General features: G+C 46.5%; 1 long non-coding RNA gene across 2 annotated transcripts in view; it reads right to left on the reverse strand.

The window, feature by feature from the left end:
- The window catches only part of LOC102911224 (uncharacterized), a 71415-nt gene extending 45532 nt beyond the window's left edge, over positions 1–25883 (reverse strand). Inside the window, exons 1-2 of one of the 2 annotated variants that reach the window (XR_013047527.1) lie at positions 25306–25883; positions 24760–24938 (exon numbers count right to left, since the gene is read on the reverse strand). This is a non-coding gene — a long non-coding RNA (uncharacterized LOC102911224). The remainder of the gene's footprint in view (positions 1–24759; positions 24939–25305) is intronic. The other variant, XR_013047526.1, reaches the window with a different exon arrangement.
- Positions 25884–26262: the final 379 nt, after the last annotated feature.

A 26262-nucleotide genomic window follows, 5' to 3' on the forward strand; every position in this document is an offset into this window, starting at 1 on the left:
CTTGCAGAGGACCCGGGTTTGAACCACAGCACCCGCATGGTGGTTCACAACCACCCATATCTCCAGTTCCAAGAGACTTGATGCCCCCTTCTGACCTCTTTTGGCACCAGGCACAAACATAGTGCACAGACACACAGTTGAGCAAAAACATTCATATGCATAAAATAAACAACAAATGAATGGATGTAAATAACAAATTAGCTCATGAAAATACATCTGGTGTCAAAAGTTATCAGGGAGATTTTAAACAAGAGATTAGAAAACTTTCTGTAGAGCGAAAAGGCTTACAGAAAAGCTGGCAACATCGAATCTTGGCTAGGAACCAGAGCCAAGGAGTCTTAAACCTCACATATCAAACATAAGTAGAGAACCATTGTAAGAAAAGGTCTGGAAGACTCTAATAAAGTGTATACCTCTTCTCTGCACCCTCAAGTGCATCATTCCAAAGCATTTACCAAACACGAATGAAAACACAAAGATTTGCTTAAAGTTTATAATGACCCCTAGAAACCACCCTGGTGTTAGTAAAACAATGAAGAAGTTGTTCTGTGGTATATTCATACAATGGAAAACTATACAGCAATGAAAAAAAACCAAAATGGACAATTCTTGGTGGCAATGATGAGCAAGAGATGACAAACATATAGCATGCATCACAATTCCATTTCCTACGAAGACCCAAAACAGGCAAATTTTCCTATTGTGATGGATGTCAGAGAAATTGGTCAACTCTGGGTATGAACTCTGGCTAGGGAATGGCCTCTGGGTTCTACCCAGGTTCTAGTTATTCATCTAGGGAGGAATTGCAGGTGTCACACCTACACACTCTAAACATGTCATCTTCCCATTAAAATGATATCAAAGGAAGCTGGACAGATGGTTAAGAGCACTTACTGCTCTTCCAGAGGACCCGAATTTAGTTCCCAATACCCACAATGAGCAGCTCAAAAACATGTGTAAACTCCAGATTCTGGGATGCTCTCTTCTGACCTCTGCACACTCGTGTTTCTTAGAGCAGGCTCTGCTCTCCTGTCTACTTTACAGAGCATGCTCACATCCTGGCTCTGAATCCGTTCTTGCTCAGCGCATCAGCACAATTTCAAGTACTCTTGCAGGTGTCTGCTTCCCTGCAGGAGAGTGATGGGTGTGACCTTGATAAACTCTTGGCTCTGAGGCCCCACCCCTTTTCTTGACCAAGTCTCAGGTGTCCTTATTGTTCCTCAGCCTCCCAGATAAATGCATGTATACATACATACATACACACACACACACACACACACACACACACACACACACTTCTTAAAAATATAAATAAACTAATAGTAAATATGCAATACTAACACTGTTTCCCATCTTATTTAAAAAATTAAATGTCAGTACTTCATAAGCCCAGAAATTAAAGTTGAAAATGCTGGAGTGTCATTTGGTCACAATTACATGTCCATGAACATGAGCATCCACTGGGAGGCTGAGCACTTGAAACTGTGTAGATGCACTGAGCGAGAACGGATTCAGAGCCAAGATGTGAGCATGCTCTGTAAAGTAGACAGGAGAGCAGAGCCTGCTCTAAGAAACATGAGTGTGCAGAGGCCAGAAAATGATGGCATGATTCTTGGTGATGGAAGAGGCTCTATAGGCAGCTGGTGATATGACGAGGAAGGGCTGAATGTGGGTGTCTGGGACACCCACAGCTCCTTGCCTCCTGAGGAGGTCACATGATAACATTCAATAGTATCACCTATGACCCAGTTACCTCAGATCTCAAAATAAAAGGTAAAAAAATTGAGACAGGCTTTTACTATGTAGTCCTGGCTGCCCTGGAACTCTTCTCTGTAAACCAGGCTGGCCTTGAATTCACAGGGATCTACCTGCCTCTGCCTCCTGAGTGCTGGGATTAATGATGTGCACCACCATGCTTGGCCAGATCTCAGTTTTCAAGGAAGGCAGCAATCAGAGGCAGAGTAGATCATGGGAGAAAACGAGATAAAAGATGGGACATTCCGTCAGGGAAAGTTTGCATTTCTTCATGCACACATTTATTCGGTGACTAATTATTTAACACCTGTTGTGTCCAGCACAATATGCTCTTTAGACAATTCACCAGGGCAGCTGTGGGATTCGACTGCCTAAGCTCAAACACCGGCCCAACACGTACAAGTGTGCAACTTTGAGTGAATGACTCAAGGCTCCGTGTCTGTTTTCTCATTTCTAAATGAGAAATAATAAGGTTAAGCATATTAAAGGATGCATAATCGGGTTGCCTTGAAGATTACATTACAAATTAATATATGTAGAAAGTACTGGGAAAAACACTTGCTATGTATAAATTACAGTTAGCTATTTTTGTCTGTCCTCGTGAATCTCCTGTCTGTCTCTCTGTCTCTCTGTCTGTCTCGGTTCCTCCCTCCCTCTCTTTCTCTCTCACTCCCCTACTCTCTTGCTCCCCTCTCTCTCATGCACCCCCCTCTCCCTCCCTTCCTCTCCTCCCTCTCCCTGTCACATACACAGAGGTGGGTAACACAAACAAAACTTGTATGTGAAATTTTGTGGCAACTCTGTTTGAATACCTAACAGGTACCTGATGCCTTGATAATACTTGGTGTGCAGGAAGAACAGACGAACCCCCTGAAGGAATCTCAGGGGGAAGCTGCAGAAAAGCAAGTGACTGTAACACTGTGTGGAGGATGACTGTGTACCAACATGACTGTAAGGGCCAGATGGAAGGAGATGGGGAGACAAGGAGATGAGGGGCAAGGACTGGGCGAGTAAGGACCATTTCCTATGGGAGTGAAGGGCTCTGTGCACAACTGAGCATCTCTGAATGGAACCTAGAGAGTTCCAGTGCCGGCAGGGTAATAGGACTTCTGTGGACCTGCTTCCCTGCAAAACTGGTAAACTTAATGAACACATTGTGTATTTTTTAAGCACCTAGCATTTTTACAGCTCCGTAAATGGACCTGAGAACATACACCTAACAGAGGAAAACAGATGTCGGACGTTCTCCTGAAACTTAGCCCAAAGGAAAGCATGAAGTATTTGAGCTTGAAGCCTCCTATGGTGGTTTCGAACGGCCCCCATAGGCTCATATATTTGGATGCTTAATCATCAGGGAACGGCACTATATAAAAAGGATTAGGAGGGGTGGCCTTATTGGAGGAAGTGTGTCACTGGGGGTATGCTTTGAGGTTTCAAAAGCCCAAGACAGGTCTACCATTGTCTCTCTCTTTCTGCTGCCTGCAGATCAGGATGTAGCTCTCAGCTACCGCTCCAGTACCTGCCTGCCTGCCACCATGCTCCAAACCATGATGATCATGGACTAAACCTCTGAAACTGTAAGCCAGCTCCCAATCTAATGTTTTCTTTCATCAGCGTTGCCTTGGCCATAGGATCTATTCACAGCAACAGAACAGTGACTCAGACACCTCCTCTCTCTCTGCTTCTCTCCTAGCTTAGCAAGATGGAAGCTTAAATCCCCACTAGTACTAGTACATTCAGGAACACGGGGCTCCTTCTCTCCCCGAGACCAGTCAAGGGCTGTGGTACAGGGCATCAACATTTCCCGAGACGCCCCTTAGGTCCATTGCCAAGGCCAAGCTCTTCACAGTGTGGATGAGAAGTAGGGGGTTCCTGCCTCTACCTGTCCCACTAAAGACATGGGGTCTTTATCCTGAACACGACACTGTTGGGAATACCAAGGGCCTGCCGATTCCTGTCCTGGCTTATGGAGTGGGGCATTGCCTCGGTGGAGACACCAACTGCAAAGACCTGGGGTGCTGCTGACCTCTCAGAGCGCTTGGCTCCTAGGCTGGGAGTGTGACTCTAAAAGTTGTCTGCCATCCATCCATACCTGCTTTTGGAGTTGCGGCAGAGAGGTCTCACCCAGGAAAGAGGAATAGGCATAGACCAGAGGCTCCCAGTGCCTCCCTCCAGGGAATCAACCCCATTTGCAGCAAAACATGGAGAGGCATCAAGGCTCAGGGTTCCTTTAGAGAGTGCTGACTATAGTGAAGGACAATGCAGAGGACCTATATATACTCATGGCAAATATTAAATAGTATGTCAGCTAATTTGCCAGAGAGGGGAAAGAAGCCGCATTCTGTTGCTACTAATATCAGACACCAACCTTAGGAAGTATCCATCCCTTCAGGGACGGCCGAGATGGCTCAGTGAGTAAGGGCACTTGCTGCCAAGCCTGATGACCTGAGTTCCATCCCCAGGACCCACATGATGAAGAGAGAAAAATAACCCCTACACGCTGTCTTCTGCCCTTCACACATGACGACCGACACCGACAAAGCCCTATGACAATCACCGTTAACCCAGGACAACAGTGGACATGGTCTGGCCACGCCCCTGAGGAAAGCTTTGAGGCAGCACCCTGCAATGAAGGAGAAGTAACTGAACAATCTGGTCCACAACAAAAATGGGTTGAAGTGCAAATAATGATGGCTAAGACCCAGAGAGGTCGAGATAGCAGGAAGGGCTGTCACAGATGATCTCCATGTCCAGCTTCCAACAAGATAATTTGTAAGACTTGCAAAGAAACAGGGAAGCTTGACAAATCTATGAGAGGGGGGGATGGTCAACAGGAGCTCTTTGTGTGGTCCAGGCACAGTCCCAGTGTCATCCAGGCACAGTCCCAGCACTTGAGAGGCAGATGAGGAGGATCAGGCATTCAGAGCCAGCCTGGGCTACATTGTGATTTGGAGGCCATCTTGGGCTGCATGAGACCCTGGGTCAAACAAGCAAACAACAACACACAAGCTAGATATTAAGTTTAACATGTGAACATTTCAAAGCCACCCCTGTAGCTGTGCTCAAAGAATCAAGGGGATAATAAGTAGGGGTGGAAGGTATGATAGCCCCGCCCCTCAAATAAAAAGATACAGCGTCAAAAGAGCTAAGGCGACAGTTTTGCAAAGTGGAAAACACAGCAACCGAGACAGGAGAAGTTACTAGAGGGTTCCACAGTCCACCTGAATGGGAACTTGCGAAGTGAAGACTGATGGGGAAATCCCACAATCTGAAGAAAGGAGTTAGGGCTCCATGGAGCCTCAGAGGGGTGTGGGCACACAGGCTGAACAACGGGAACTAGAAGGAAGAGAGAGAAAGGAACGGAAAAAGCATGTAATACATGGGTGGAGAGATGGAGGGCGCTGTTTGCTCTTTGCTCTTGCTTGCTGCTTTTGCAAGCACTTGCTCCTCTTGCAGAGGACTAGAATTCTGTTCCCACAGCCATGTCAGGCGGCTCAAAACCACCTCAACTCCAAACCCAGGAGATCAGAGTCTGTACACACACACACACACACACACACACACACACACACACACACACACACACGAATAAACCATAAATATGTGTGTGTGTATCATATAAATGTGATGTAAACTTTTTAGATTTACAGAAATGTACACATTTTTAAGTACAGCAGACTGCAAGTAAGAGAAACTCCAAGTGACTCGTGGACCAAAGAAAAACGCTCAGAGCCAAAAACAAGGAGAAAAGAAAATTAATTATTTTATTTGTCTCTTGAGATTATACTCTCATTACATCACTTCCCTCATCTCTTTCCTCCTTCCAAACCCTTCCATAGGCACTTCCTTGCTCTCTTTCAAATATGTATCAACAATGAGGAAAAAGAGGCTACCAACTTGAGAGTGGGGGACAAGGGAGGGATTTGAGGGAGAATAGCTGGGGGTGGGGGTGGGGCTAGCGGGAAGAAATAGAGAAGGGAAAGTGATGTAATTCTATTATTCAACTAAGAACATTCAAAAAGAAATAGAATAGTTGGCATGCTTTCGATATTGAATCTGAAGGAAGTGTAAGATAATAAAATACGCATTTCTATCATGTAAAAAAAAAAAAACAAATGCATAGGATGCACGTTGGTTGCTTGATCGACGTAATGGAAGCTATGTGCACAATGGGGGGAGAGGGGGGAGGGTGCACCCGAGCAAAGCTGTATCCGTCTGAGAGAAGATACCAGGGAAGACCTTGAATCTATCTGCATGACTGAAAATGAGTCAGAAACAATGAGAGAGAAGGTTAACATAACCAAAGCTATCAATGTGTATTTTTCCCCTTTCTCCCAGCTTGGAAAGACATCAAATGTTATCAACTCACATCCCCTGTGTGGTTGGATCGGCATTTGTAAATGAAGTGTGTGGAGCGGCCCTGGCACAGGAGGGGGAGGGGCAGGGCTAGGCCGGACGAGCTTTCAGACCACAGTAGATGAATCTGAGGGGGATAAGGTGGTTTTAGGAAACCCTTGGACAGCTAAGAACGTAATTCCAAAAAGTTTTAATAGCCTGAAAGACGTGGTAACGCTACATTAGAAAACGTTTGTTTAATAATGCCAGTGGAAGCCGTGAAAGAAGAAGGGGGAGGAAAAAAAAACAAAAGAAATGAGGCATAAAATAAAACAAAACAAGAGACAGCAGGCCTGACTCTGGCTAGATCAATAGCATTAAACATGCATGGTTTGACAATACTATCGGTAAAGAAGAGACTATCCAGCTAGAAAACAGACGTGCTGTAGATTCAGAGGTACAGACTGGTGGAGACGATGAGAAGGAGCAACCTTGCAATCAGAAGCCATGAGAAAGCCACTGTGGACTCTATCAGCACACAAAATCGACTTGAAAGCAAAGTATGGCACTAGAGAGTGGGAGACATTTTTACAGCGATGAAAATGGACCCGAGCAGAGGCCAGCAGGATGGCTCCTCTGGGGAACGCGCTCCTTACATAAGAAGGACCTGACCATCTGTCCGGGCCAGCCCACCCTTGATAATGCATAGGACAAAGCAAAAGAGTAAAGCTAAGTTAGAAGTCTTGTTCAGGTGTGGTGGTGTGGGCTGTAATCCTGGCACTTAGAGTTTGAGGCCTAGGGATCACAGGTTCCAGGCCAGCCTGGGCTATGTACTAAGGACCTTGTCTCAAAATGAACACACACATTTTTGAAACAAAAACAAGTCTGGACACACTAGGAAGTAAATCTGTCAGCATCATAATGAGGGATTGCAGGAGAAAGTGAAGAAAATTCCACTTAGCCATGGCAGGAAAAAGAATACTATATAGAGAAAAAGGTTAACAGTAGAAGCCTAAAACTACGCTAGGACCTAAAAACCAAGTTACTGGCTGAGGTATAAATAAATAAGTGGGCAAGTGTAGTGGGTAGCCATTCCAGCTTTGATCTGGAAGTTCCAACCCCCATTGAGGCTTCGGCAACTGTCACGCCTACAAGGCGAGGCCAAGGGAAGCACTGAGAGACCCGAGATCTGGATGGGCAAGCGTGCTCTCTGTTCCTGAGAACACCGCTGGACTGCGATACACCTTCCCCAGACCCTGCGACCTACCTATCCCTTCATTTGTAAGCTAACCACTAAATAAATCTTCCTTTTAACTACATGGAGTGGCCTTAATAATTTCACCAATAGGCAAGTGTCTTGAGCTCATTGGTTGGTGACCTAACATCATCAAGGTGGCAGCTGACCTCCATGTAGAACTTGGGCACTTCCAAATCCCAAGGGCTAACACGGCTCTAAATTTCATACAGAATTGCAAGTGATTCACAGGAGCCAGAATAACTCCGAGAAAGAATAAAACTGGAGACTCTGTACTTCCCGTTTCCAAATCTCACCATAAAGCAATACTGTCGAAGACATCAAAATCCCGGCATTAAGGACACACACCTGGGTCCAGGGAATGGACTTAGGAGTCCAGAAGAAAGCCACATGTCTGGGGCCAAATGATTCTAGAGAGGACCAAGAAGCATGTGGAGGTCATTTCATAAACAAAGATCGATTTTTCTACAGATAAAGCCAGAGAAGCTGGTAGCTGTGTGTGAAGCAATGTGTGGCCAGTTTCCTCACCCCACACACCACAGTTAACTCCAGGTGGATCAGAGACCCAAGCGTAACAACAGCTAGAGAGCCATAAAAACGCTTTGATGAAGACCCAGGGGTGAAGCCCATGATGCACCATGTGATGATGGACTCTCGGGTTAAGATAACGAATGCACAAGCAAGAAGAGAATAATTAGAGATGCTAGACTTATCAAATTTTTAAAAGATTCTGTTTTTGTTGTTGCTTTAAGAGAGCACTGTCAAGACAGCAAAGTAACATGTTCTCAGAGCTCAGTATCGGGTAAGGAATGTGTATCTAAAGAATAGAAGGAACTGTCACAACTCACTAATGAAAGGACAAACACCTCCGCTAACAACTGAGCAAAAAAAAAAAAATCTGAATAGACATTTCTTTTACAGAGATAATGGCTGGGCTACAGCGTGAGTTCCAGGAAAGGCGCAAAGCTACACAGAGAAACCCTGTCTCGAAAAACCAAAGAAAAAATAATAATAATGGAAATAGCCAGTGAGCACAGAAAAAAATATGCTCATACCCACCTAGCAGGACAGGGCAGCTGGCATAAACATGTCAGTTACAACAACAGTGGCAAAGATGTGGAGAAGCTGTGGGCGCTGCTGGGGGGACCCCAAGTGGTACAGTGGCTTTGGCAGCTAGCCTGTTGATCCTTCAGGTTCAACACAGGGCCCAGTGATTCTCCCCCTGCATTTCTGCCAAGAGACAAGAAAATGCATCTCTACACAAAACCTCACCCAGGATGGGCTGGTGGGGTGGCTCCGTGGCTAAGAGTGCATGCACGGCAGGCAGACATGAGGACCTCAGTGAGAATCTCCAGCAGGCATGGTTGTATGCATCTGTAACTCCAGCGTTAGAAGGGGAGTAGAGACAGGAAGATCCCAAGAGCTTGCTGGCCAGCCAGCCTCACTGAAACAGCAAGCGTCTGGTTTGGTGAGAGACTGTTTCGAGGGAATCAGATGGAGAGCCATAGAGGAGGAAGATGCCTGGGAGCCTGTTCTGGCCTTCACATGCGCTTTGTGCAAGAGTACATGCACCTACACACTCTTGTGCATGCACCACGTGCACACACATATACCACACATTCTCATGCTAACTTGCACTGGAAAGCTGGTAGAAGCATTATTCATCACAATAACAAACACAAATACAGCCGTAAAGTCCATTTTTTTTTAATCACCTGCTATAACCTGGTGAATGGTTGATCTGTAGACTTCCACTATAGAGCTGGGGCTGGAACACAGGGCCTCCCCAAGCTAGATGAGTGAGTGTTCCACTGAGTCTGTTTTCTTCAGGGATGTTGCCTCAAAGGCTACCCTGCTCCAGTGATGGCCGCACAGCCGTGCACATATGGGCAGAATCAACTGGACTCGGTGGGTTATAAAGAAAATTGGAAGATATGCCATTGGGAGGGGGAATGCATGTTGGGAGGAGAAGTTGGAGCGAGGGATTGGAGGTAGGCATCATCAGCATGCGTGGTAGACATGTGTGAAATTCTCAAAGAATAGATAAATTAACTACAATTTGGAAAATGATTTCCTAAGACCTTGCAGGGGAGGGGAAGCTAGAACATAGGATAAGCACTCACATTTCTCACGTGTTTAGGCTCCGCCATTTGACAAACACTCATTAGGTATCCGCCAGGCACTAGGCACCCCTCTAGAGATATAACAAGAAGCTGGATACATTTCTTGTTTTGTTGTGGTTTTTTTTTTTAAATTTGGTATCTCAAAGCAGTTTTAATTTGCATTCCCCAGATGGCTAAGGATGTTGAACATGTTTTCAAGTATTTTTAATAAACTTTATTATAAAAAACTTGCAAATAAAAATCATCACACACAGAAATTAACCAGACCCAAAGTCTATGCATCTCAATGAACTCCTTCACAGTTAGAGCAGCCGTTATGCAGCCATGGAGTCTCGTGCTGGGTTTTACACTTTCACTACAGAATATATTTTAGGTCCTTAACCACCAGCAAAAAGGAAAACTCCATGACAGAGTCACAGCCAGAGAAACAATCGGCTTTATATCCTCCTTCATGACGCATGTCTGTGGCCTGCATTCAGTCCTTCCTCATGCCCTGGTGTTTAGTCTTTCTTGTTTTCTTCATGTCATATGTACCCATATTTACATTTGTTAATATAGACATATTTGTGTGTGCATGTGTATGTGTGTGTATATATATATATATGTGTGTGTGCATACACACACACACACACACACACACACACACACATACACACACACACATATATATATATAACATATATATGTGTGTTATTGGTTAGGTTCCAAGTATGAGGGGTAAATGCTTTTATTTCTGCGATTATGTGGCCTTACTTATTATCTTAATATTATACATTGTAAGTCCATCCATTTTCCTGAATTTTTTTACTTTATTTTTTATTTTTTTTATTTTTATTTTTTTTTGGTTTTTCGAGTCAGGGTTTCTCTGTGTAGCTTTACGCCTTTCCTGGAGCTCACTTGGTAGCCCAGACTGGCCTCGAACTCACAGAGATCCACCTGGCTCTGCCTCCCGAGTGCTGGGATTAAAGGCGTGCGCCACCACCGCCCGGCTTACTTTATTTTTTAGAGCAGCATAGTATGCATAATATATATATATATATAATTTCATATATACACCCTATAGATAGGTATATATATATATATATATATATATATATATATATATATATCCCAAATTTTTATTATCCATTCATCTTTTGGTTGACACCTAGGTTGATTCTAACTCTTTGCTAGAGTGACCAAAGCAGCCATCAGCATGGGGCCACACACATCTCGAGGACAGGGTCTGGAGTTCTCTGGGTGTATGCCCAGGATTGTGACAGCTGGTCCCTCTGTTTCTCTGTAACTGATTCGTGAATGGAAAGGTGGAAAGAGAGAGAGTGCACAGGAAGAAATAAGAAGATGAACACATAGGAATGATGGGCACCCACCATTCAGGGTCACGGGGAAGCCTGGCTGATGAGAGATCATGGCAGCGACCATGAAGTAGGTGGGTCCTGAAATCACAGGGTTCATAGGCACCAGAGCATCTGAGGGCAAGACCCCCAAGGTGGATCTGTGGCTGATGTGTCATACAAAGAGAAAGAAGTCAGTGTCACTCGGGGTCATGGCTGAAGCTAGTGAGAAAGAAAATGTGGAGATGCGGAGAGGTGGGCACAGAGAGAGGGCACTATGAGAGGCCGTGGTGTTCTAAGAGCATGAACGCCAAGATCTGCCTCATGCCCACAACCTCTTCCTCAGCACAGATGAGCCCAGGACTTTCCAGAGTCTTGAATGCCCCAGTTCACAAGCTAAGAAACCATAGTTGGGCTTGAGCTCTTTCTAGCTTTTTTATGATTTATTTCTAAGTGTGTGTGTGTGTGAATGTGTGTGTGCGTGCCCATACGTGCTTTTGCACGCTGCTATCTGCCAGAAAAGAGCAATGGATCCCCTGAAGCTAGAGTTACAGGCAGTTATGAGCTGTCCAGCATGGACATTTGGAGTTGAATTTGAGTCCTCTGAAAAAGCAAAAGCAGTTAAGTGCTGTTAGCCACTGAGCCACCTCTCCAGCTCCTTCCTAGTACGAGGTGTTTCAAAGTATGGGTTGCGGCTACAAATTGGGAGCTAGTTCTAGGGCCATGAAATTGACTTCATGCATTGAAGCCCGCATGTCAAAAACAGAATGAAAAATAACACCAATCCACAGTTGTGTGTAAGCCTATGTGTGTGTGCGTGTGTGTATGTGTGTGCGCGCGTATGTGTAATGGACTGGTTGTGAAATAAAGTGCATTTCTTACTAAGAATCACATCCATGTATTGGTGCCTGACTCTTGCCTGTCCCCCATATCCACCTAGCCTTGTCCATGATGTAGCTGAACCTGCCTGGGCTAGCTGTCAACGATTTAATGGATCCAAAGACAAAGCTGCCTGCAGCCATGGAATCCAAAACGCCACCTGCGTTAATTGAGATGTTTACTTTAAGCCAGGCAGTGATTGCATTTATAAGCAGTGCTGGGCAGTCACCACCCCCAGTATGCAGAAGAGTCCCTTAAATCCTGCCACCCTGACTCTAATGCCAGACACAATCAATCGTGGAAATACCGGGGCTTCCTCTCCAAAGAGTCCCTGGCTCCTCAGAAGCAGAGTTATGAGGTCAGACATGGACAAATTGTAAACCCAGTGTGGTCACCTGCCAGCAGTGTGACCCACAGCATTGGTCCTTTGAGCCTTGGTTTCTTTGGAAAAAAAAAAAAAAACTGGAGCAATGACAGTAACCAACCCAATAGGATGGCACAAATATATAAGAAAACCTGCTCCACATCTGAATATACTTGTCAGCCTCGTTGGCTCTCTAGACCCCCTGAATCATAAAGAACTTACTATTCCCATTTTACAGATGAGGACCAAAGAGGTGCAGTGACTCTAATGTCACACGGCTGCTAAGTTGGCTTGAATGGGCTTCAACCTGAGGTGGTCTAACCTGTGGTAATGGATTCATGTTGTTTTCTTTGGTGATGTGATGCTGGTGACCGTAACAGACCCACAGAATTTCACTGACTCTTGGTGAACATGTACACTGGCCACTTAACTACTTCCTGCCTGGTAGTTACTAAAAATATCTAAAAATACAATGTCATTTAATCTTCAAAATAACCTTAGAAAGAAGAGACACTGTGGTCTCCGTTTTTTAGATGAAGGAAGAGATGCGGGGACATTGGGTACACTGTGCAGGGTCACACAGCAATGAGCAGAGCTAGGGTTTGTCTCTCTAGAGTCTGGAACACCATCCACTCTGCAATGGTGCTTTCCTTCCCACTAAGCATGCTGCATCCACCCTCCAGGACCCTCATCCTGTTCCAGACCCCACCAGCAAGGAACTATGCATGATTAATGGTTAGGACCATGTAACCAGCCACGTGGATGCTGGGATTCTAACAGGCCCCCAGGAGTTATAGGAATTTTCCATAGGCTTCCCCTCCTCTGGAATTCACATATCCCAAAACTAGGCCAAGGACAATAGCAGCAGCTTCAGAGGACGGGAAGGAAGAGTGAATGAGGCCATTCACTCGGGTCCTCAGGACGGAGCCAACACATAATAGGTGCTCAATAAATGTGCTTTGCAGTGAGGGCTCCATAAATTCCTATCCCACCCTGGACTGTGGCCCTAGAAGTCAGGAGCAGATCATTCTGTGGGGGTCAGGGAAGAGCTGCTATGCACACCCCAACAGAAAGAGCAGAGGTGGAGGACTAGAATAGGGAGACCGTGGGCCATTTCTCTCTCTCCCCTCCTCCCCCTTCCATCCCTCACTCATCAACCACACATCAGTCCAGCTCTAGACAGAACTGTGCTAGAATATGAATATCAAGACCAAGCACTTCAGTTCCCTAGACAAGAATGGAGGGAGGAGCCGGGAGGCAGTGGCACACACCTTTAATCCCAGCACTCGGGAGGCAGAGGCAGGAGGATCTCTGAGTTTGAGGCCAGCCTGGTCTACAGAGAAAGTTCCAGGACATTCAGGGCTACACAGAGAAACCCTGTATCTTTTTTTTTTTTTTTTAAAAGGAGGAGGAAGAGAAGGAGGAGGAGAAAAGGCCATTTCCTATCTTAGGATCTTTGGAACACAACTTCCAAAACATGTCTAGATGTGTCAACCACTAACTAGTTAAGCTCTCAGTAGCCAGATCGGTGCTGCTGTGGGTCCTAAAATTCACAATGAAAGGAAAGGAGGATGGAATGCAGGGAAGGGAGGAGGAAGAGACTGAAGAAGGGAGAGAGGGAGGAGGGGATGGAGGGAAGGGGGAGAGAGATAAAATAGAGGGGAGTGAGGGATGGGATGGAGGCAAGGGAAGAGAGAGGGACTGAAGAAGGGAGAGAGGGAAGATGGGGAGAGGAGAGAGGAAGGAGAGAGGGAAGGATGGAGGGAGAGAGGAAGGAAGGGGAGGAAGGAGGGAGCTTGTTTACCTAGCTATGGGACTTCTAGAAATGTTTATCACACAAATATGCATTGGAAATTCCCCCCCCCCCAAAAAAAAAAAGAACAAAGGAAAGGAAAATGGTACTCAAGTATACTGCTGTTCCCTTCTTAGTGGACCACAGAAGATGTCTTTAAACACAGCGGGGCAAGTGTGTGGCTTCCGCCCACTAAAATGTGTTCTCCCCAGAAGCAGCTCCCAGGACAAGGACACAGAACAAAAGGTTCACTTGAGAAGCTTGAGAGTGTCAGCATACAGGGAGGATCATGAGCTGAGTCGCACTGCAGGTAACTAGAGATTCACCGCAGTGGAAGCTGGAAGCAGAGGCACAGCCTCGCCTGTTTGAGGAGAGCAAACCAGGATGTTTGTGGACAAGTTTCTCCACCTGGGCACTGCAGGATCCTGCTCCAAGGCTAACCACCCTGTGCACTGTGGGATGTTAAGCAGCATCCTCATCCCCTACAGGATCCCAGCTCCTGACAAAGACAAGTATCTCCCGACACTGACAAATGGCTTCTCCTGCAGGTGAAAACCACCAGTCCAGACTAGCTCCCACTAAAGATGTTTGGGGGATGCTGGAGGAAGAGATGCCATCCTGGGGTTGGGGAGATGTCTCAGTGAGTAAAGTGCTTGCTACACAAGCCTAGGGACCTGCATGTAGGGGTTCTCCAGCATTGACATGGATGCCTAGTGCTCCAGAGGTGGAGGCAGAGGATCCCCAGGCCAACCTGGCTGCCCAGACTAGCCAAATCTGTAAGCTCTGGGTTCCAATGAGAGACCCAGTCTCAATATGTATGGTAGACCGTGATGGAAGAAGACACCCCTCTCAACCTCTGGCCTCTACAGGCATGCACCCATACATGCACACAGGAATGTGCACACACATGTATGAACACAACACAAATGCACATGAGAGAGGCATGCATTCATACCCACACATGGGGATGTGTGCACACACATATGAACACAAAATGAATACACATGAGAGAGACACAGACACAGCCAGAGATTACCTCTCCAGAAAAGCAGAGAGATGTACAACAGCTGAAGAAGACTGGAACCAAACTGAATCAGGTTCTGGCACTGAACAGTCAGCTAGCACACAGTGGCACAGCCAGGACAAGGGATATGAGGAGCCCCCCCCCCCCAGCTACGGGAGCACCATAGTGACTTCCATAAGGTTGTGTCCCATGTGCAATAACAGACTTATTAAACACCTCACCTGTCCTTAAGCACTTAGGTTAATTCTGATTTCCTATATTATAAATAATGGAATGCACATATTCTTTTATAAAAATAAAGATTTATTAGAGGAGCGTGTGTGTGTGTGTGTGTGTGTGTGTGTGTGTGTGTGTGTTGCCCTGGGAAGATACCCTGGAGCTGGAGTTATTGGTGGTCGTGAGCCATCCAGTGTGGGTGTTGGGAACTGAACCAGCATCCTCAGGCAGATCAGCTATTGCTCCTAAGCACCAACACATCCTTCCAGCCTCAAATGACATAAGTTCTTACAGCTTCATCTTTTACCATGTTCACACTGGTCCCAGATAAATTCCTGAGTTCAGTTATTAACTGAAGAATGGAGATGTCTTGAGGCCCCTGAATGTGTAATTGAATGTGTCTATTTTCTTACATCCACACTGGATCAAGGTGTGGAGTTTGTTTTGAATCTTTCTAAGCAAAAATAGACACTTGTTTTTTGTTGCATTTCTTATAAATATAAGCTCTTCCTGTCCCCTTTTGTGGTGTCCCTTCTGAGCCTTGCCGTGTCTTCCAGGCTTCCCATTACAGTTGCCAGGAGCAACTGTTGGCATTTGGCATGATCGATTATGGACATGAACCATCCCAGCACCCTTGCTAATTAGTCCTGATATTCCTGAACAACCCACTGTAAATATCCTGCTTCTATAACACATTTCTTCCAGCCTAATTGATGCTACTTGGGAATTAACGCTTCTGGGGCTAGACCTTGCCCTCTACCATATGGGGATCTAGCCTCCTCCATGTAGCCCTTCTCAGCTTGTAAGGGACAGGGGGAGGAGGCCTGGGGGAGATTGCACAACCATAAAATTGGGTTAGAAGGGTGGATAATGCCTGTATGATGCCACAAGTATGGACTTTCAGAATGGATCACATTAATTTGTAAGGTTAGTGTACAATAATCATAATGGAATCAGATCTGGAGAACTCATACCATACATATAGATGATTAATTTCTTGCCATCAAAGATGGGCAGCATACAACACTCCTTAAATGTAAGCTACGTACTGAGAACTCTTCAAAACACACAATGTGGAACAAGAGAGGAAAGGTGATTTTATAGCAGAGAAGCTGATTGAGTTCAGCATTAACAGTCATCAATCATTTTGATACCTCATACCCTTGACATAGCACTTGACCTTGGGGTCTTTCTCCCCATCCACATTGCACCATCGAATCATGAGAGAAATGCCAGACCCACCCCAATCACAAGGTGCTCTATAAACACTTGACTAGCACTCCCCAGGATGGCCAAGGTCATGTGCAAATGGGGAAAGTCTAAGAGATAGCCAGAGCCAAGAAGAGCCTAAAGACATGTTCGTATCTGAGGGTCCCAGTCCAGGAAATGATATGAGGCAAAAACTCTCAAAACCCAAATGGACTGTGGAGTTGGGTCAATAACCACATGCCAATATCAGTTCATGAATAAAGGACACCCAATAAGACAAGACATTAATGACAGAGGAGACTGGGTGCAGGGCAAAGTGGAGGGCATCAATGGTATAGGGCGCCAAGGGTGTAGGGCGCCAAGAGTATAGGACGCCAAGGGTGTAAGGCGCCAAGGGTGTAGGGTGCCAAGGTGTAGGGTGCCAAGGTGTAGGGCGCCAAGGGTGTAAGGTGTCAAGAGAGTTGCAAGCTGTATTCTAATTTCATACAAATTCAAATGCATTCTTTACTCTTCCAGTTGCTGAGACAAAATGCCCGGACAAAAGGAGGGAAGGTTCATTTTGGCCTGTGGTTGGAGGGTAGAGTCCATCATGATGAGGGGCTCACAGTGACAGCGGTGTGAGGCAGCCCCGTCAGGAAGCAGAAGGGGGTGACCGCTTGTACTCCACTTGTTCTCTTCTCTGTATTCAGGCCAGGAGCACAGCCAAGTGAGATGCTACCACACACATTTAGGGACGATCTTCCCATCTCAAGCTAAGCCAGAAAAGCCTTATCGAAAGTGCCCAGAGGCTTACCCAGTCCAGGTAATCCCTCACAGCTCTGCCTGGAGACTTTGTCTCCTGGATGATTCCAGATCCTGTCGTGTTGATGACCAACACAAGTCGGTGTCCTCCAGCCTGGTCAGGTCTTGATGCCATTGGGAAATGTCATGGTATCTCATGCCCATGCCTGTTCCCTACGTGAAAACTGTAAAACTATCTTGGGATTGGGGCACAGAGTGTGAGCGAGACTCACTCTACTGAAATGACTTCTGAACACACTTGGAAATGGAAAGTAGTTGTCTCTGAGTTCCCCTCCCTTCAGTTCTTGGCCCTCACTGTTTGCAGTAGAACCTCCCTCCATCCTTCGCCGTTGACTCATTTATTTTCATCCAGAGAGTCTCACTGTTCCAGGATCCAGCATCTCCTTGGTTTAGACAAGGGCAGAGTCAATGACTCACACTTTAGTATAAATCCTATCATGTAACTCCAAGTCCTGAACTCCCTTTTTGTGAAGTGGTCATGACTCCCATTGCAGTACAACACCATATTTTTCTTTGGTCCACCGTTTTGAAGAGATCAAAGAAAGAGCTGGCCAAGGTGGAATCTTCCACGTCTGCCCTTATCTCAACTTCTTCGCAGTCTTGTCCCCTCTGTTCAAAGTTCCTTCAGCTACCCCTGAGTCACCAATCTGTACCTTATGTCTTACGCTGGTTTCTGGCTCTCTCACCAGGAGTGGCTGTCAAGACCAGACAGAACTAAATGCATGTGTACCTAGTGCTCAGTGAGCCTTCTCTGCCCTCAGAGAGTCCAAACCCGAAACCAGGGGATGGTCCCACCCACTTTCTGGCTAGGTCTTCCCACATTGATTAATGTAATCAAGACAATCCCCCATAGACCTGCCCACAGGCAAACCTGATCTGGACAATCCCATCTCGAGACTCTTCCCTGGTTGATTCTAGATGGTGACAAGTTGATAATTAAAACTAACAATCATACTAATAGGGTGGCAAGAGGTTAAAAAACAGACACCGCCATGTTTTTAAATAAGTAAATTAATAGAAATTTTGAGGTATGTGAGGTCAACAGAGCAGTAGACACAGAAACCCACATAGGTAGCCACAGAAAGGAGGTTACCACTCACAGTCCCCCAAGAGAGGGAACATGATGCCACAAGACCATGTGGAAAAGCACCAGGGTCACTCAAAAGCTAGGGGGACAGTCAGACCATGGGGGCAAGGGCCTTGCTATGATTTTCACTGGCTATTTGGCTTGCTCCTGTAGGCGCTGAGGCTAGGACCATCTAGTGCCTGATTACTGGGCAGTCATTTAGAACATCAAAGCTTAAGAAATGAGGCTGAGTTCTATTTGAAAGACGTGCTCAGCAGGCTTGTTCGTTATCCTATGGATTGGCTAGTCCTACGAGGGACAGTCAATCAAAGACCAGCAAGCCCCCATACTTGATACAGAAAAGGCATAATAAAGACCCCAATATAATCTTCCAAATGCACTTGTACCCTACATGTTGGACTGAGATTTGTAGAAGAATGGCCAGGGTCTATGCAATATTTCAGAGAGGCAGAGATGTAATGCAGCAATGACCAGAATACAGGACTCCGGGTCTTGCTGGAAGTTCTGATGGACAGGCCAGTTCTATTTGTTTTGGGGTGTGTGTGTGTGTGTGTGTGTGTGTGTGTGTGTGTGTGTGTTGTGCAACTGTATATGAATGAGTGTGTGTGAGTGTATGTGTGTGTGAGTGTGTATGTGTGTGAGTGTGTGTATGTGAATGCAGTACCCCTAAAGGCGAGTGTGTGGTCCCCTTGAGCTGCTATTATAGGTGGTGGTGAGCACCTGATGTGGGTTCTGGGAACTGAACTCGGGCCATCTGCAAAAGTTCTTCCCAGAACTCCCCAACAGACTGGGATAACTCTCAGCAAGCTGCTCCCATCCCACCCCCAAAACTCAACTGCAATGGATATTCTGATGTTTGTGGTCTCACATTACATCCCCCTTTTCGACAGTATCCTTAATATCCTTTCGGGAGACGGTACTCTTCAATTTCAGCTACATGGATGAATAGGTTGGTTTCAGCTAATCAGGGTATCCATCCCCTGGGCACAGTGATTGATTTGTGGATGGATATGTAAAACCAGGAAGTGTGTTTGCAAAGGATCTTGGGAGAGAAGATTCTCTCATCTTCCAAAAGGACTATCAGACAGAAGACCCTTCATCCCTCAAGATGCACAAATGTGATTCAGGGTCCCCACAAGACACAAAATAACTACATCCCTGGGTATGGAATTTGTGCCACGAGTATCAAGCCACTCTGTACCCTAATGCTCCTCTGGACCCCAACTGCCCTGAACAATGAATTCACATTATTATTTAAGTACGAATTGGCTTCTAGGTCACTTGTAACGTGAAGAGTCCTCACTTATCCATCACCCTACCTTCAAATTTCAGCTCCAAATGTCCTCTATTGGACTTTCCCTGGTCCTTCCCTCCTTCCCTCATGCTATTTTCCTGAGTGTGGGCACCAGCATTCACATGCATCACAACCACCTGGAACTCCAGATGTAGGAGATTCACCGACCTCTTCGGTGCCTGCACTCACATGTGCATGTACACACACACAGAGACACATAATTTTAAGAGATAAAAACAAATCTTCAAAGTACCTGTCCCTTCTCCTGGCACTTCTAACCTGTGCTTTGAACTCCCCCCTTTGAAGATTCTTACAGAGGTGTCCTTCACAACATAGCCAGACCCTTCCTCAGCACTGTTGAAGATCTATGGCATGTCCCTCTCCTGCTCCACACTCACCAGCAAGCCTCATGAATCTGAAGTCAGGGACCAGGGATTGAAGACACAGAGAGAGTGTCCCAGGTTCCAGGCTTGTTCCCACATCTGTTTGACATGCACAGCTTGGCCTGGACACCATGCTTACCCAATGTCCTCTTCTGAGCAACAACAGTGGGAAAGAGATGCACTCCTTGCTCATGTTCTTTGAGACCTCAGGGCCCTGGGTGGCTGATTCCAGGGCCTCTACAGACACACAGGTGTGGTGGTATTGTGTTCCCCAAAATATTGTGTACCCTAATAAACTTATCTGGGGTCAGAGAACAGAAAAGCCACTAGATACTCAGTTAGGCAGTGGTAGCACACGCCTTTAATCCTAGCATTCCAGAGGCAGAAATCCATCCGTTCAAGGATACAGCCAAGCATGGTGACTCACGCCTTTAATCCCAAAAAGCGAGCCTTTAATCCCAGGGAATGCTGGTAGAAAGGAAAGATATATAAGGCATGAGGACCAGAAACTAGCAGCATTTGGCTGGTTAAGCATTTGGCTGGTTAAGCTTTCAGGCTTTCTAGCAGCACAGTTCAGCTGAGAGCCATTCGGATGAGGACACAGAAGCATCCAGTCTGAGGAAACAAGACCAGCTGAGAAGTTGGCCAGGTGAGGTTAGCTGTGGCTTGTTCTGTCTCTCTGATCTTCCAGTGTTCACCCCAATAACTGGCCTCAGGTTTGATTTTATTAATAAGACTCTTTAAGATTCATGCTACACAAAGGGGTTGACCCATGGGATAATATTACCTACTGTCCCTGCTCAATGTCGACAATAGTTTATTATTGAAAAAAAAAATCTACTAGAGAGAAGGGTGAATGTGTTTTTATCTACAAGGCCATCTACTTAGAGATTCAGGAACAAGGCAGGATTACTCTTTCACACTTTGTAACATCCACATCTCCCTGGCTTGTTGTGTCTGCTGATAAAATATGGATGTGAGTGACATGTGCCACTGCTAGCTGAAGCTTTGGAAGAGAGCTCACAATTCTGTATCTTCTCCTTCATTTATTCCTGCTACAGTGATCCTGAAAACACATCAACATCCTGCAAAACCCCAATGTGCAAAGGCCCCCACCCTAACCCTTGTTAGCGGGTCTTCGTGACACCACAGGACTAACAAAGTTTTATGTTAAGCCACCGTGAACTAGTGGTTATCTGTTACTATAGCAACACCTGTCTTGATTGATGCTGGGCCTTTCCAGTCTGCTTCAGTATAGCTGCTACTTCCTGTGTTCTGTGTGTCAGCCCAAGCCACCAACACTTCAACAATACTTCATCTCCTCTCTCTCCACAACCCCCAACCAAAATCCTCTTAGTGTCCCCACTTACAGATGAGAAAACTTGTCCCCTGGAGGGTCAGTAAATTGACCAACTTCACACAGTTACTAAGAATTAGGCACAGTTAGGACCCAAACCCAGACCATCCATAATTATCTGCCTCCAACATTCACAGGCGCTGGACCCAGTGGTAAGAGCTGTAATAGGCTCCCATCAGCTTTAAAGCTCATTGTGACTTGTCTGCACCCAAGGTCTTGCTCAGTGAGTTCATAAAGAGAATTTATGTGGCCATGCACATGCTACAATTCAGCACTTTTCTTTTTCTGTTGTGGGTGGGGCCATTTTATCAAAGCATTATTTATTAGACCCAGACAATTCCTAATGGCCAAGCTGTGTCCCAATTGCCACATATCCCTCCTAACTCTACTGAGCCCGATCAGCACTGCCTTTATATTCACGTGTAAAGAACCATCCACTGGAACATGGGAAACATACCAGGGACCACATCCCCCAGCGGTCATCACCTACGAATAGCTCTTCATTTTGCTAATGGAAATAGCACCAAAGTAGCATCTAAATATTTACTCTTATACCAATTGATTTGTGCAGGTCACAACCTTCTCAGAGAGACTTTTTTATTATTATTATTTTTCAAGACAGAGTTTCCGTGGGTAGCATGGCAGTCCTGGAACCTACTCTGTAGACCAGGCTGGCCTCAAACTCACAGAGATCCACCTGCCTCTGCCTCCCAAATGCTGGAGTTAAAGGCATGCACCACCACTGCCTGGAGAGAAACTTATTCCAATAGATGTGGTTAATATAGATACTCCCTGCTGGGGATGTCTTTCTGTATGCTGTGAATGTATTGCTCTCATTGATTGATAAATAAAACACTGATTGGCCAGTAGCCAGGCAGGAAGTATAGTACAGACTGGATAAGGAGAGAGGAGAATGCTGAGGGAAGTGGAAGGCTGAGTCAGGAGCTGCTGTCAGCTGCCACCACCATGAGAAGTAAGATGTAAAGATACTGGTCAGCCAAGAGCCACATGGCAAGGTATAGATTTATAGAAATGGGTTAATTTAAGATATAAGAACAGATAGCAAGAAGCCTGCCATGGCCATACAGTTTGTAAGTAATACAAGTCTCGGTGTGTTTACTTGGGTCTGAGTGGCTGCAGGAGCCAGGTGGACACAGGAAAACTCCAGCTACAACTCCCAGCTGGCCAGAGTACAGAGAAGAAGTGAGTGTGGCAAGCTCAGCCGCAGTTGGTAGATCTGTATCACACCCCTTCTCCATAAGACCAAGGGAGCATCGCAGAAAAGGGGAGAAGAAGATCGTAAGAGCCAGAGGTGGAGAGGGGCTGTGGCACGCAGGAAGCCGCCACAGCTCTGGCTGTATAGCCAAGCCACTCTGCTGAGAGACAACACTAATGAAGGACTCACAACAGGATTATTGATGGAATCATAACAGAGTTATTGGGTCCCTGCTGTGTCAAAAAAAATGCTGTGCAGGATTGTCAACAACAACAACAAAATGTTGCAAAGAAGGAGGAAGAAAATCACCCAATGTGTGTATTGCACCAGGGAGGATTTCCAGGAAGAAGGTTTTCATCTCTGCAGCACACATTTTGTTAGGTCTGCATAATACATGGGCCAGAGGAACATCCTCAGGACAGCTGGAGTCCAGGGCAGAAGATCAAGTTGACAAGATTGGCTTTGGAAAAAGGCAGGGGGTGGTGACTTGATAGCCGGACCTGACCTGGTCTGTATCTCACTGTGTACGCTGCAGCAGGCACTGTCGAGACCTATCTATCACTCTAGCTTAGGTTCCCATGGTCCAGCTGCCCCCAGGTGCCTTTGGAGCCTTGAACCACAAGGACAGCTTTGCTATTCTACTTGCCCAGACCACTGGACTCATGCTGGTGGGGAGGTGTAAGTAATACACCACACACAAACAGAGTCACTTTGGCCAGGTGACTTTGGCTTTCTGAACCTATTTTGGTCTTCCTGTCAAGTGGAATTGACAGAACCTAACTCATGGGTTACACTGCCTGGAACCCATCAAAAGCCTCACACATGATGGTTTGGCTGTTTGTTCCCAGCAGGAAGGAGAATTATAGACTCAATCAGGGCCCAGGACATTCTGAAAGCTTTGTTCACCATCTCGGGGCTTACTGGCCAGCCAGCTCAGCTGACTTGCCAAGTTTCAGGCCAGGGAGAGACTTTGTTGCCTCAAAACAACAACAAAAATGGTGAACAGTCCCTGAAAAATGACACCCAAGGTTGCCCTCTGACCTTCACATGCATGTGCACGTGCACACATATATACATGCACCTGCATATATGAACAAAAGCAGAGCATACACAGAGCTCAGTGACAAGCCATTTACAAACATGGTCTCAAGTCATTCTACACACTTGGAGAGGAGTGGCTACCTCTTCCATTTTAAAGATGAAGAGGCTGAGGCTCCAATGGTTCAATGAGGCCGCTGATGACACTGAGCAATCATCAAAGCAGGATCCAGGCTTAGCTCAGCCTGTGAATCCCTCTAGTCTCCACTCCTATAAATAAAAGCAGCCACCCTTAGGAAAGCTAATCAACACTGATTTGGCAATTAGAGTACGCAAGAGCTCAGCAGGCATCCTCTTATGTAACTGTCACGGTGAATGCTTGCCCCCATTGGACAGACTAGGAAACTGAGGCACAGAGAAGACCATGGCTGACCAAGGTCACAACTAGAAACTGGCATAGCGGGGAAGCAGACCCAGTCAGCTGTGATAAGGATGAGCTACGGGGTTTGCTCAACAAGCACCCTTGACCTGCTATGAAAACCTCAGGTCCTCTTTTTCCCCTGCCCAATACCGCATTACGTTTGCTGAGGGGTGGTGGTGGGCTCTTCAAGAACAGGAGAGAAAAGAGGGAACAGGTGGGGGGGGGGAGCCAAGCTTCATGTGATGGACAGAGGGCCAGGCCACCAGTCAGCAGGCTGGGCCAGCCCTCCGCCCTCGGTGTCATCCCTCACAGGTCCACTCAGGAGTCCTTGGACCCTCCTGAACATCTCCAGTAAAGTTACGGGACTAACAAAGCAGACGCGGAAGGAGACCATTTCTATATACCCATGTCTACATTCCCTTGCAGGAAGGAGCCTAGGCTGCAGATGGGCAGAGGCAGAGAGGCCCTGCTTTGGCTTTCTTGGTTAGGAAAATGAACGCAAAACCTGAAATGACAAAGGTTGGGTGCCCCAGAAGGCTAGAAGACCAAGTGTGCCTAATGCAGCTAAGCTGAGGTCTGCCAAATGTAGGAGGGAGGGTGGGGGGAGGCATTTCCTCCATTGACACCACCCTCACCTTGGTGCAAGGTGGGCCCAGCGTGGCCCAAAAGCAAGTCACACACCCAAAGAGGATGTCTCATGCCTTCTCCAGACACTGAGCCAAATGACAGCAGGAAGATCACAGAACCCTGGGGCGTGGAAAGCAACCCTTGGTCACCACCACCTCTTCTTGCTTACACACTTAACATGGTCACCTGGTACAGACACGAACCTTTGAAGTACCTCATGTGGCCTTGGAGATTCTGATCTGGCCATACCTCATGTCACACAGGTCCTGCACCATGCTGGAAAGTTGTCCCATACACAGCTCCTCTGGACGCCAAAGCTGTTGGCTCCTCTCCTGGCCTTAGCTTGGGCTGCTCTGCCTGCCTAGGATGTCTTTGCCACGTGTTCTCTCTGTCAGAGTTACAGTGCCGACGGGAAGGTATCCTAGCAACTGGGAGCCAAAGAATACCACAAAGCTACACCACACAACAAACCTCACACAAGAGATTTATCATGAGGGGGGAAAAAAAGGCAGAAATGTGGTGGCCTCTGCTCGGGTGAGAAACAGAAGGGAACTGAAAAGGCAGGGTTTATGTAGAGTTTCTTGAAGGGGCGATTTTCAGGGTGACTCTTTCCAGGGTGGAGATTGGTGGGATTTCAAGTCTAGAGCTTGGGCTTTTTACTCTGTAGGGGATCAGGGCTGGGGGGTAAGAGGGACTGGGACCTGTAGTTAGGGCAGAGTGTTCTGTGGGTGGAACCTGACAGTTGTAGGTCCTCAGGGGAGGGATCTGTCCACTAGTGTGTCTTGAGGGGCTTACACTCTCAGTGCCTGCCTTCATCAGGATGATTCAGGATGATTCTGTCCCTTAAGATCCTCCCCCAATCCTGTGTCTACTCTCCCAGTTCAGGACTCTGTTTGCTGGTCAGAGTCACCACAGAAACCCATTCTCTCAAAGTTCCAGAAGCCGGAAGTCTACCGTCACAGAGCCAGCAGAACCTTGCTGGCCTCTTCTTTGCTCCTGGTATTTTTTTTTTCTAATCTTTGACATTCCTTGATGTATACCTGTGTTGTCCCGGTCTTGGTGTGTACATGGCAGGTCTGTGTACACTAGTACAAGTGTCACCACGAGGCTTTCCTGTAAGGACACCAGCCATTGGGCCAACTCCGGTGTAGTGTAACTTCATTTAAAGTGGATTTTTGTCATAATTTTGGAAGGAAGTCACCTTCTGAGGTTTCTGAGTGACTGCTAATTTGAGGAAATCACCATGTAACCCGCTGTAACCAGAAACTTCTTCACACTGCGGAAGAGCAGAGCATGTGGCAATAAGCAGAGGAGGAAGCAAGGGGAGACGGAAGCCGGCTAGGACTTGAACCAGACAAAGTACAAAGCAAAGACCATGCTGGGGAAATTGCAGGAGCTAATGATTAAAAGCCAGGAGCCATTGACCCTACAAAAACTCCAGGAGGCTCAGTCTTGTGCCTGGTGGCATCGTCCCTCAAGGTTCCTTACCACTCCCCTGACTTCAAGTAACCCGGCAGCAGATAAGAAATGTTCCACCCCTGGACCATTAGCTAAGAAAACAGAAATAACAGTGTGTCCCTTGGGAGGCAGAAGCTGACATCTCAAGACTTCTCCTATGCTACCAATAACACTTAGTTCTTGGTTCTCTGCTCTTTTCCAAACAGTGAGTGTCCAGGCATCTTCAGGACTACTGCACAGCAGGCATCACCCACAGTTGGACGGCAGATGTTAACAGTTCCCCAAAGCAAAGAG

This window comes from Peromyscus maniculatus, chromosome 23 (assembly GCF_049852395.1).
Source record: "Peromyscus maniculatus bairdii isolate BWxNUB_F1_BW_parent chromosome 23, HU_Pman_BW_mat_3.1, whole genome shotgun sequence".
NCBI lineage: Eukaryota > Metazoa > Chordata > Mammalia > Rodentia > Cricetidae > Peromyscus > Peromyscus maniculatus.